We start from the raw sequence: 10,074 nt of genomic DNA, 5'->3' as shown, positions 1-10,074 counted from the left end.
AAAGGATTGATAAAGACTGGCAGTTGACCTCATGTTCAGCTGAATACAACAGTGATTAACAAGAACCACCATGTTCATCTGTATGAAGGTAACTGCAGGTAAATCCTCCGTTGTTTGTCATATTTACATTTTATGCTCAACGGTTAAATTAAAGGTTAATGCTTAAAGCTGCTTTGTTTTGTGTGTTTTGTATGTTGCAACTTCTGCTTGCATAAGTTTAGTCTTTGTTTGCTAAGATCCTTTAAAGGTTCTATTTGTGAACGAACTCCTCATTTACGGCCATGCCACTCTGAACATGCCCGATCTCATCTGATCACAGAAGCTAAACAGGGTCGGGCCTGGTTAATCCTTGGATGGGAGACTGCCTGGGAATACCAGGTGTTGTTGATGCATCAAAGTATCTCCACAACTCCAACAGCCTGCTGGAAAGTTCTGGGACTTGGCTCCCCTCTCTGTTGCTGTTCCCAGACAGTATGTTATAGATAAACACAAAATGAAAAAATCCATCTGAAAAATCCATCTTTTATTTTTTTTCTTCACTGGCCCTGGAACGAGGCGCACGCATTTTTTTCCATCTCCCTGTCTCCTCGTGCTTTTTTTGCTATCTATATGTGCATAGGACAGAGTTATTTTGATGTTTTAAATCGTGTCCTGATAGGACAAGGTGTGAAGAGATCTTTTTTGTAATGTCACTATCCTCTCCTCATGGCTTTGTCCCTTTTTTTATCTAAAAATTGTATTCTGAAAAGGATAAGAAGGCCACAAATAGCAGCATCTACAAGCACTCCACCCATCTTTCAGACGACTGTACGAATATATTCTCGTTGTATCTTGGTGCAATGATAATAAAGCTTATTCTGATTCTGATTCTGAACAGACACAACACAAACATACACACACAAATCACCAGGAAACAACTATAATCCAATTTATTTCAATTTCAAGTGCTTCCTTCTTCAACCACAACAGCTACAATCCGAAGAAAGAGAAAATGGAAAGGAAAAGGAAACAGAAGGATGGAAGAACAAAAGGCAGAGGAGAGGGTGAGGTGGATAACAAGCTGAGGAGAACAGACTGTTTGAGGGAAACAATTTGATTCAATTTTCCACTCAATAAAATACAGCTATCAGCTCTGCATACACACACACACACACACACACACACACAGACACAGTGTCTGTCTCTGGAGTGGTCTTTTAATTGAAGCAGGTTACGGTTGTGTCTCAATGAAATTGGAAAACTTAATCAGCTGTAAAACAGTGTGTTTTCCTCCCTCTGGCCTTCAGCAATCACTTTTTTCTTTCTCTCTATCAGTCTGATATATAAGATGGCTGGAATACTAATTTGTGAGAGGCAGCTTCAATCGTGTAATGGTTTATTTGGATTGTATTTGGGCTGTAGTGTGCTAAGGCTAGGTAAGCTTCAGTTAGCTTAGGAACTCCACTACAGTCAATTTTTATAACGGGTTCTCACTTTTTCGAGCTACTTGACAGATATGTGACAGAGGTACTGTGTTGGAGATGGTCTAATCAGTGACATGAGACGTTAATTTTCTTTGACCCATCAAAATGAATGTGGTCATTTATTAACAGAATCAAAATTTAACATCAAAACATTGTACACTTGATTATGCTATCGGCTCTGATTAATAAAACTTGGCACGTTTTACTTAATAAAAACAACAGACATTTCTGAAGATATCTGGATTAATTACTGGCAAGATAGAAGTTTGAAGATGGGAAATGAAGGAGTTTAAATGGAGAGAAAATGGATGGACGAGGATGTATGTCTGTAGACCAGAACAACACGCTCCTTTCAAGCGCAGTTCGCCCACGGTACACTGGTAGTGAAGCTTGTGACGACTCTTTACCTTGGCAGAGGATGAATCAGCTGCGGTCAAGAGGTCCCTGGCACGCTACCTTTCAGCGTCTCCTCAGGGCGGCTGCGACTCGGCAGAAGTCGTGAGATAATCCGTTCCACAGAACAAACTTCCTCAGAAGTTATAGGGCATTCGCCGGGTGGACTCACATGAGCTGTGAGTCCGTCAGAGGTTCTACTCAGATGTGGAAGGCTCCATAATCCCAACTAGACTCGGAAGAACTCCCAACTAACTCCAGCACTTCAGAACTTTCTCCAGGCACTAGAACTTCAGAACTCACTGGAACTAGGAAGTGTCGACTTCTAAAGAGTTCTGCTTCCTGTCACTTTTAGGAAGTCCTGATTGGTTGAAAGAACCAACAGGGGTGTGGTTTTAGTGATGTCAGAGGGTCATTACAAGTCAGAAAAACAACGGAGATGTTTAGGAACAGACAGAGAAATGTTTTGACGAAGAGAGAAAAACTACAGGTGTCAGTTCTCTTGTTCCTGTCTGAGAGGTTTAAAAACACGACAGTTCATTCCAATAACTTGCTTGCGACTGCCTCCGACTTTTGACCGACATCACACCTTTCTCATTTCAGACAGAAGATCAAAAATGCATAATTACTTTGTAACATAGACATTTAACTTGATTTCTACTTTGAATGAGGATTAAAAAATCATTGTATGTATGTATGTATGTTTTATTTATTCATTTCATTTCATCCAAACAACAAATATAATACAATTTAAAGAAAAGAAAAAAGATATACAATCACCGAAATAAAATGAAAGGCAGCAGAAGAAGAATGAATTCTTATAATATCTACCCCTTGTCCCCAAAATATATTCCAAACAAAATTACTATACAAAAGCAATTTGTATAGTAAAAAATCATTAATACTGTTTCACAGTTGATTTAAAATGAGTGGTTCATTTCAACATTTCAAAACTGGTATGAACTAAACACACTTTTGATTATCAAGACATTGTAAAATAGTAATGATAATATGAAAAAGAGTGTTCTTTCAATTGATTAGTTCAGGATACAATTAGAAAGTCTCTTGATGAGCTAATTTGTATTTCTGGATTCAAATCAATGAAATAACAGTTCCTGTCCCATGGCGGTCTTCAGAGGCAGGTTTTGACCGGTGGCCGAGTTCACTACAGGGCAAAGTAAGCATCAGTGTACGTATAGAATAGAAAAAAAACTTTATCATGTGTCCCAACTGGTGACAGAATCGTTCTTTTTTGTAAGTGCTATGTCATGCTGCTCTGTCACTGAAATGATAAATATCTCTATTCAATGTCAACAAGCAACATAATTCAGTCTTTAATCAATTAATTGTCTCGTGATTACAAGGCAATGGGACTCTGTATGAGTTTGATGTGATTCAGTGCAGTAAATGGACTGTACTTATACAGCGCCTTTCTATTTTATTTCAAGATACTCAAAGCGCTTTACACTTCAATCTGTGTCCTCATTTACCCATTCATACAACACTCTGCTAGATCTCTACAAAGCTAATTGAACAAATCATTCTAAAGAGACTAATCAATGCTTTTTAGATCACATTCATACACTGATGGGACACACATCAAAGGCTATGAGGGGTTCAGTGTCTTGCCCAGGGACACTTCAACATGTGACTGCTGGTGGATTCGAACCCCCAACTCTCGCATTGGAGGACAACTGCTCTAACCACTCAGTCACAGCCACAGTACAACCAAGCAAAGGACAGTTGAAGAAGCCAATTATTTACTGCCTAAAAATCGTCACACATAACCAGGTCCATCCATCCGTCCGTCCGTCCGCCCATCCGTCCGCCCATCCATCCATCCATTATCTTCTGCTTATTCCAAAGTCAGGTCTCGGGGCAACAGCTTGAGCACAGAGGTCCAGACATCTCTTTCCACAGCCACCTCTTCCAGCTCTTTTGGGAGGACCACAAGATGTTCCTAGGCCAACTAAGAGACATAGTCTCTCCAGCTTGTCCTTGGTCTCATCCCAGTCGGACATGTCCAAAGCACTTCCCTAGGGAGGCGCCCAGGGAGCATCCTTACCAGATTTAGTGGCCATAGGTGAAGATAGGGATGTAGACCAACCCAATTTTGTTTTAAAATTATAAAACACATTTATAAAACTTGACTCACATTTAATAACACACAAAATTAGGCTTAGAGCAAAAGGAATAAGCCTGCCAGCTACAGATATGTTTATTACTCTTAGTAACTCAACAGTGAGCAGAAAAATACATTATCTATATGAAAAAGAACAAAACATAATTTAAAAATTCTCTTGAAAAATTAGATACTTGACATTAACTTGTACATTTTCATAGGATTTATTGTCTTTTACTAGCACTTCTATAGTCCTCTTGAACTGAAGTTGTTGCTAAAGAAATGAGCGGTACGCTGACGTCCCTCGTCGCTGATGGATTTGAATGGTGAATGTTTGTAGTTTTCAAGATGGGTATTTAAAATTTTTCTGGACAGGAAGTGAACAGGGAATCCAAGTAAATCTTAATGTTGCTGGTGCAAGATATTCAAGTGGGTAGAAGTTACTATAAGAACAGAAGTAGATTTTGTATTTATTTATTTGTTTATTTTGCTTAACAGACCCTGGCAAGCAGAGGGAGCAATTATTCACAAGGCGCAATGGTGGAGCTAGAGGGTGACCAATGGTGGCCTTGACCCCCATACATTAAGCTCAAGATTTTCCCAGTCCAAACCCATTTCACATTTGTAAATAAAAACACTTACCTTTTGTAGTCAGAGTCAATAAATCTTTTTGTTCTTGGAAGACCAGACTGTTTAAAAACTTCTTTGCTGTTCAACAAAAATCTTAGTGTTGTTAGTGATGTTAGTGACATCACCCATCATCATTGAGATGGGCATGATGCATGGCAAAAGTGGGTATGAAGCTGATGAACAAAGTGTGTGGCAGTAGGAACAAAGAAACCTGTGGTGACTTCTTTTCATACCCAGAAATTATGGGTTGACCATAGCTTCAGAGGTACATCAAAGTTTATGCTCAATAATCTAGGTAAAAAATCCAACATTGCTCGGTCAGGTCATCTGGATGGTTTACTTTTTTATTTGTTGTTGAGTCATTTCGTCTTTCACCCAAAGGACTTCATCATTCCGAGGAGCCACAGCAAACTCAGTCCCACAAGCAGCAAACCCATGTAGTGGACCAAACAGTTTGCAGGTGAAAAGATGGTTTCTGGGGCCTGCCCTTTCACTCGTTAACTCCTCTAAGGCAGTCATAGCCAAAGTCATTCAAAGCATCAAAGATCTGGACTGATAAGTCCTTTGGATGAAGGACGAAACATCTCAACAAAAAAAACAAAGCATCTAGATGACCTGACTGAAAGTTGTTGGCTTCAAAGGTACAGTTTGGCCTGGAGTCTAATTTAGCAACTATTTCATGTCAATAAAATATACCTATAATAACAAATAGAATACTATGCAGAACAAAAACTGCTGGAACCCAAAAATTCAATTTAAATTAAATGTTTTGTTCAATAGGTGAGACATACCGGGACTGACTTTTTCATTCGCATTTGATTGTAAATGTATGAGTGTCAAAAAATGGTATCTTATTGGAGTCCTTTTACTAAATGTGCCTTAAAAATTATATATATATATATATATATATATATATATATATATATATATATATTCTAGAGGGATATGGGGTTGGATACATATATTGTAAATTATCAGTTACGAGTTAAACTCATAAGATATGCATTTATTATGCAAATAACCTTGTTGTGTGGGCACCACCTCTTTTCAGAGGAAAAATCAGTCTTTAACACCAAATTAAATGTAAACTGAAACGTGAATTATTTTCTCGTGTTTAAAGGGCATCAAATCAGTTAATACACACAGATATGCCAAAATAATCACAAATTTAGTTGATTTTATGTATTTTATTACAAAAATAATAATCTGTGCTATATCTGATGAAGATTATGCATAACAAACAAATGAATAACAAATAGCTTTTTATCAAAGGTCTACTTGATTATTCAAATCAGTGAAACTATAAAGGCAGATTTTTGGACTGGTTCTGTTTGTGGAGTAGTTACAAATGTGTCTGAAGTGAGCTGTAATTTCTCTGATGAGATTATTGTGATGCATGATCACTAGAGAGTGCATTGAAGAGTCTCCCTCTCACCAGAACGAGATGTCGGACTGTTCCACCACTGCTTAAAATGATAACAGCAAGGTCTGAGATGCTCCGGTGACTGAAAGGCTGATTTTTCTTCAAAAGTCACTTATCATCGTTTGGAGGGATGAAGGTCCAGCCACTGGCTCTAAAGTCAGCTGGGATTTACCACTCTGCAGGTTCTGCTTCTGATTCTACAGGGTTTCTTCTATTTTTTTGTCCCGTCTCTGTGCAGAAAGGATGCTTCTCTTCCATGCAGAAACTGAATTTTCTTCAATTCTGAGCTCCAGAAGCGTGTAGCAGAAGTTGAGAAGTAGATGTGCTTGCGAAGAAGAAGTGATTGAAGTTTAAGTGAAACTTAATTTAACTGTCTGTGTGTTTCAGATTGACTTTAGTCCACCTCTCGGAAGAGGGATGGTCCTATTTTATAAAATCTAAAGTCAATTTTCTGTCTGCCTTTAACAGTTACTCTTTCAAAAGAGAGAAATAAGACAAATGATTATCTTAAGGAGAGATTACTTAAAACACACATTTTCATAAATAAACATTCAGGTCTGAAAATAAAACAGAAAATTACATTTTGGGGTTAATAACAGGTAATGTTTCTCCAAAAGGTGTCACTGTCCATCCCCTGAAAAGTAAATGTCATTAAACAAAGGGTTCTTTAAAATGTGTTGTCTTCATGGGAACCCATCCTGGGATTAATACTCCTTTTTGATAAAAGTTAAAGTCTCAACAGATGTTTCAACTTCGAGGTCAGTTGAACCAAAACTCATTAAATGATCTGTCCGTTTCATGGGAAATGTGTTCATATTGGCAGTGAAGTTAACACAGTGACAGTTTTTTTTTTTATTACACTTTCATTAGTGTCAACTAAAAAGTTAGTAAGCTGAACTGGACACCTGTAAAACAAAGTCTGTTTGTTCCCAAGGGAATAGATGCATCTTATTTTAACAGTTTCAAACACAAAACACGTGAATGATGTTTGTTTGAGATGAGGTGAACTCTTTTTCTATTTAAGCTAAGATGAACTGTTTTCTGAGATGTTTTCCTTTCTGAGGTGGTGAACTGTTTCTGAGGTGGTGTTCCCCTACTATACATATGTATAGGTGGATTTTTGTCCATGTGTAATTGGAATGACCTTGGGAGTGACAGACATGCCAGCAGAATATGTGAATGAATGGACAGACTAACACATCGTGTATTATCCTGTTTTAACCAGTGTGTTGGGTACATTCTATACCACTACACATAGGCCTGGACATAGATGAATGATTGTCCAATCTCTGGAAGTATTGCTGTCCATGCAACATTACTTGAGCTAATTGAGCATCACTTTATATTAATATGGTCATCACTCTGACAGGTTACAAATAACTCAAAATGAAAACAGAAATAGAAACATTGACAATAGCAGGAGTAGATCTAATACAAAGTCCACATCGAGGTCATTATAGTTACACTTATAAAAGTAGATACTATACTTAAATGTCTTCATTTAGATTAACAGTAGTTATTTTTTTTCTCATCCTCTTCAGCTCAACAACATGAAAATAAATAAATGAATAAATAAACAAGATACAATCAGTTAGTTTGACCTGAAATCAGAAAAATAAAATATTATACTCAATAATTTTGTTCTTAGTAAATTCATGTCCATCATTTGCATAAACAGAAACTCCATTTTCTAGAAGAAAGACTACAGAATACTTGACTTCTGATTATTAAAAAAAGTAAAATTTAACAAAATGTGCAATCACTTTTAAAATCGCATCTAATCTGTACAAAGAACGCCAACAAATAAAAGTTTATAAAAGTTGAGACTAATGACAATAACCTGTATAAACAACGTTTGAATGAAAAAATAAAGAGTTGAATGCTGTCAAGGTAATAATGGCTGCATTTAATCTATTTTTTCTTTATTAACTTTACAAGCAACACAATTCAATTCGTGCAAAAACAAAAAAGTATGAACAAGCAATTTTCAGAAACATTAAATAGCCTACAGTGGTGCTTGAAAGTTTGTGAACACTTTATATTTTTCTATATTTCTGCATAAATATGACCTAAAACATCATCAGATTTTCCAGTAATGGTCAGATCATCTGGACAGTTTCATTTTTGCGGAAAGATGTTTCGCCCTCTATCCGGAGGGCTTCATCAGTCTGAGTCCCTAATAAACTGTTTTCCCCACTAAGCAGTACACTCCTTTAGTGGACCAATCAGTGCTGGTGATAAGATGGTTCCAGGGGGCTGTCCTGTCCCCTGTCCACTCCTCCCAGGCAGGCAGTCACAGCCAAAGTGATTCTAGAGATCAAAGTTGCCCACAAAAAAATAAATAAATAAACTGTCCATATGACCTGATTGACCATTCAAAAAGCGTTCAATACAAAAACAACTGGACTTTATTTGTAACAGAAGACGTTTTGCTCCTCATCCGAGGAGCTTTCTCAATTCAAAGAGCAGAGAGTGAGATTCAGGTTATAAGGCTGAGTGAGATAAGACACACACACACATATATGTAGATTGGCAATTCACACCTAAACAACATTAACAGTAAGAGTCTTTTGTTCCTCTAATTCACAGACGAGGCCCCTCTTTTCCCTTCAGGTGTGGAAAAACCGGCTGGGAATCTGTTTTAAAGTTACATTATAGGTTTTTGAAAGTGGAAATCTGAGGCCTCCTCCTCTGTTAAGAGATGGCTTTTCTCTTTTTACATAAACTGCCTCCTTCACCCCCCTCTCAAACCATCTGTGTTCTCGGTCCAAAATGTGCACATTTTGGTCCTCAAAAGAGTGTCCCTTATCCGTGAGGTGGAGGTGAACAGCTGAGTCTTGTCCTGAGGAGCTGGCTCTCCTGTGTTGAGCCATGCGTCTGTGAAGAGGCTGTTTAGTTTCTCCAATGTAGAGGTCTGGACAGTCCTCGCTGCACTGGACCGCATACACTACACCACTCTGTTTGTGTATGGGTGTTTTGTCTTTAGGGTGGACCAGCCTCTGTCTGAGAGTCCTGCTGGGTTTGAAATGTACTGGGATCTTGTGTTTGTTGAAGATCCTTCTGAATTTCTCTGATACTCCAGCAACATAAGGGATGACAATGTTTTTCCGTCTGCTGTTCTCCTTTTTCTGTTTATTAGTGTGTTTTGTAGATTTCCTCGCTGACTTGACAAAAGCCCAGTTAGGATATCCACATGTTTGAAGAGCTTCTTGAATGTGTTTCTGTTCCTTTTCCTTCCCTTCTGTCTTCGTGGGGACGCATTTGGCCCGATGTTGTAAAGTTCTGATGACAGAGAGTTTGTGTTCCAGTGGATGGTGGGAGTCAAACAGAAGATACTGGTCTGTGTGGGTTGGTTTTCTGTAAACTTGAATGTTGAGGCTGTCCTCTCTCTCCATCTGAACCAAACAGTCCAAAAAAGGCAGCTTGTTGTTGTTTGCATCCTCTCTGGTGAACTTGATGTTGTTATCGACCGAGTTAATGTGTCTGGTGAACGCTTCTATTTCCTTGGCTTGGATTTTGACCCAGGTGTCATCCACATAATGGAACCAATGGCTTGGCGTTGTTCCCTCATAGGTGTTTAGGGCTCTCTGTTCCACTTCCTCCATGTAGAGATTGGCAACAATGGGTGACACTGGAGATCCCATGGCACAGCCGTGCTTCTGTCTGTAAAAACTGTCATTGAACTTGAAATAAGTGGTGGAGAGGCAGAGATCCAACAGGGTGCAGATTTGGTCTGGGGTGAAGTTGGTCCTGTTGATTAAGTCCTTGTCTTGTAGTAATTGTTTTCTGACGGTTTCTACTGCTTCAGAGATGGGTATGCATGTGAAAAGAGAAGTCACATCATACGATACAAGGGTTTCTCCTGGGGTTAGTTTCAAGTGTTGAACTTTGTTAGCAAAATCAAAGGAGTTCTTTATGTGATGAGTGTAAGGATGGTACTTTTCTGTGGCCCGGTTTGTGTCTGTTTCCCTCGTGCTTCCTCATTAGTTTCCATTGTTGCCACCTGTGTCTCGTCCCAGCTGTTTGTCATCATGTCTCGTCTT

The 10,074-nt window shown here is 38.5% G+C and overlaps 1 pseudogene; it reads left to right on the top strand.

Moving 5' to 3' along the window:
* The first annotated feature begins 271 nt into the window (after nt 1-271).
* Nucleotides 272-390, top strand: LOC119422232 (annotated as a pseudogene).
* The last annotated feature ends 9,684 nt before the right edge of the window (nt 391-10,074 follow it).

Source organism: Nematolebias whitei, chromosome 15, assembly GCF_014905685.2.
Source record: "Nematolebias whitei isolate Nwh7 chromosome 15, NemWhi1, whole genome shotgun sequence".
Taxonomy (NCBI): domain Eukaryota; kingdom Metazoa; phylum Chordata; class Actinopteri; order Cyprinodontiformes; family Rivulidae; genus Nematolebias; species Nematolebias whitei.
This window is presented reverse-complemented; position numbering and strand designations above follow the sequence as displayed.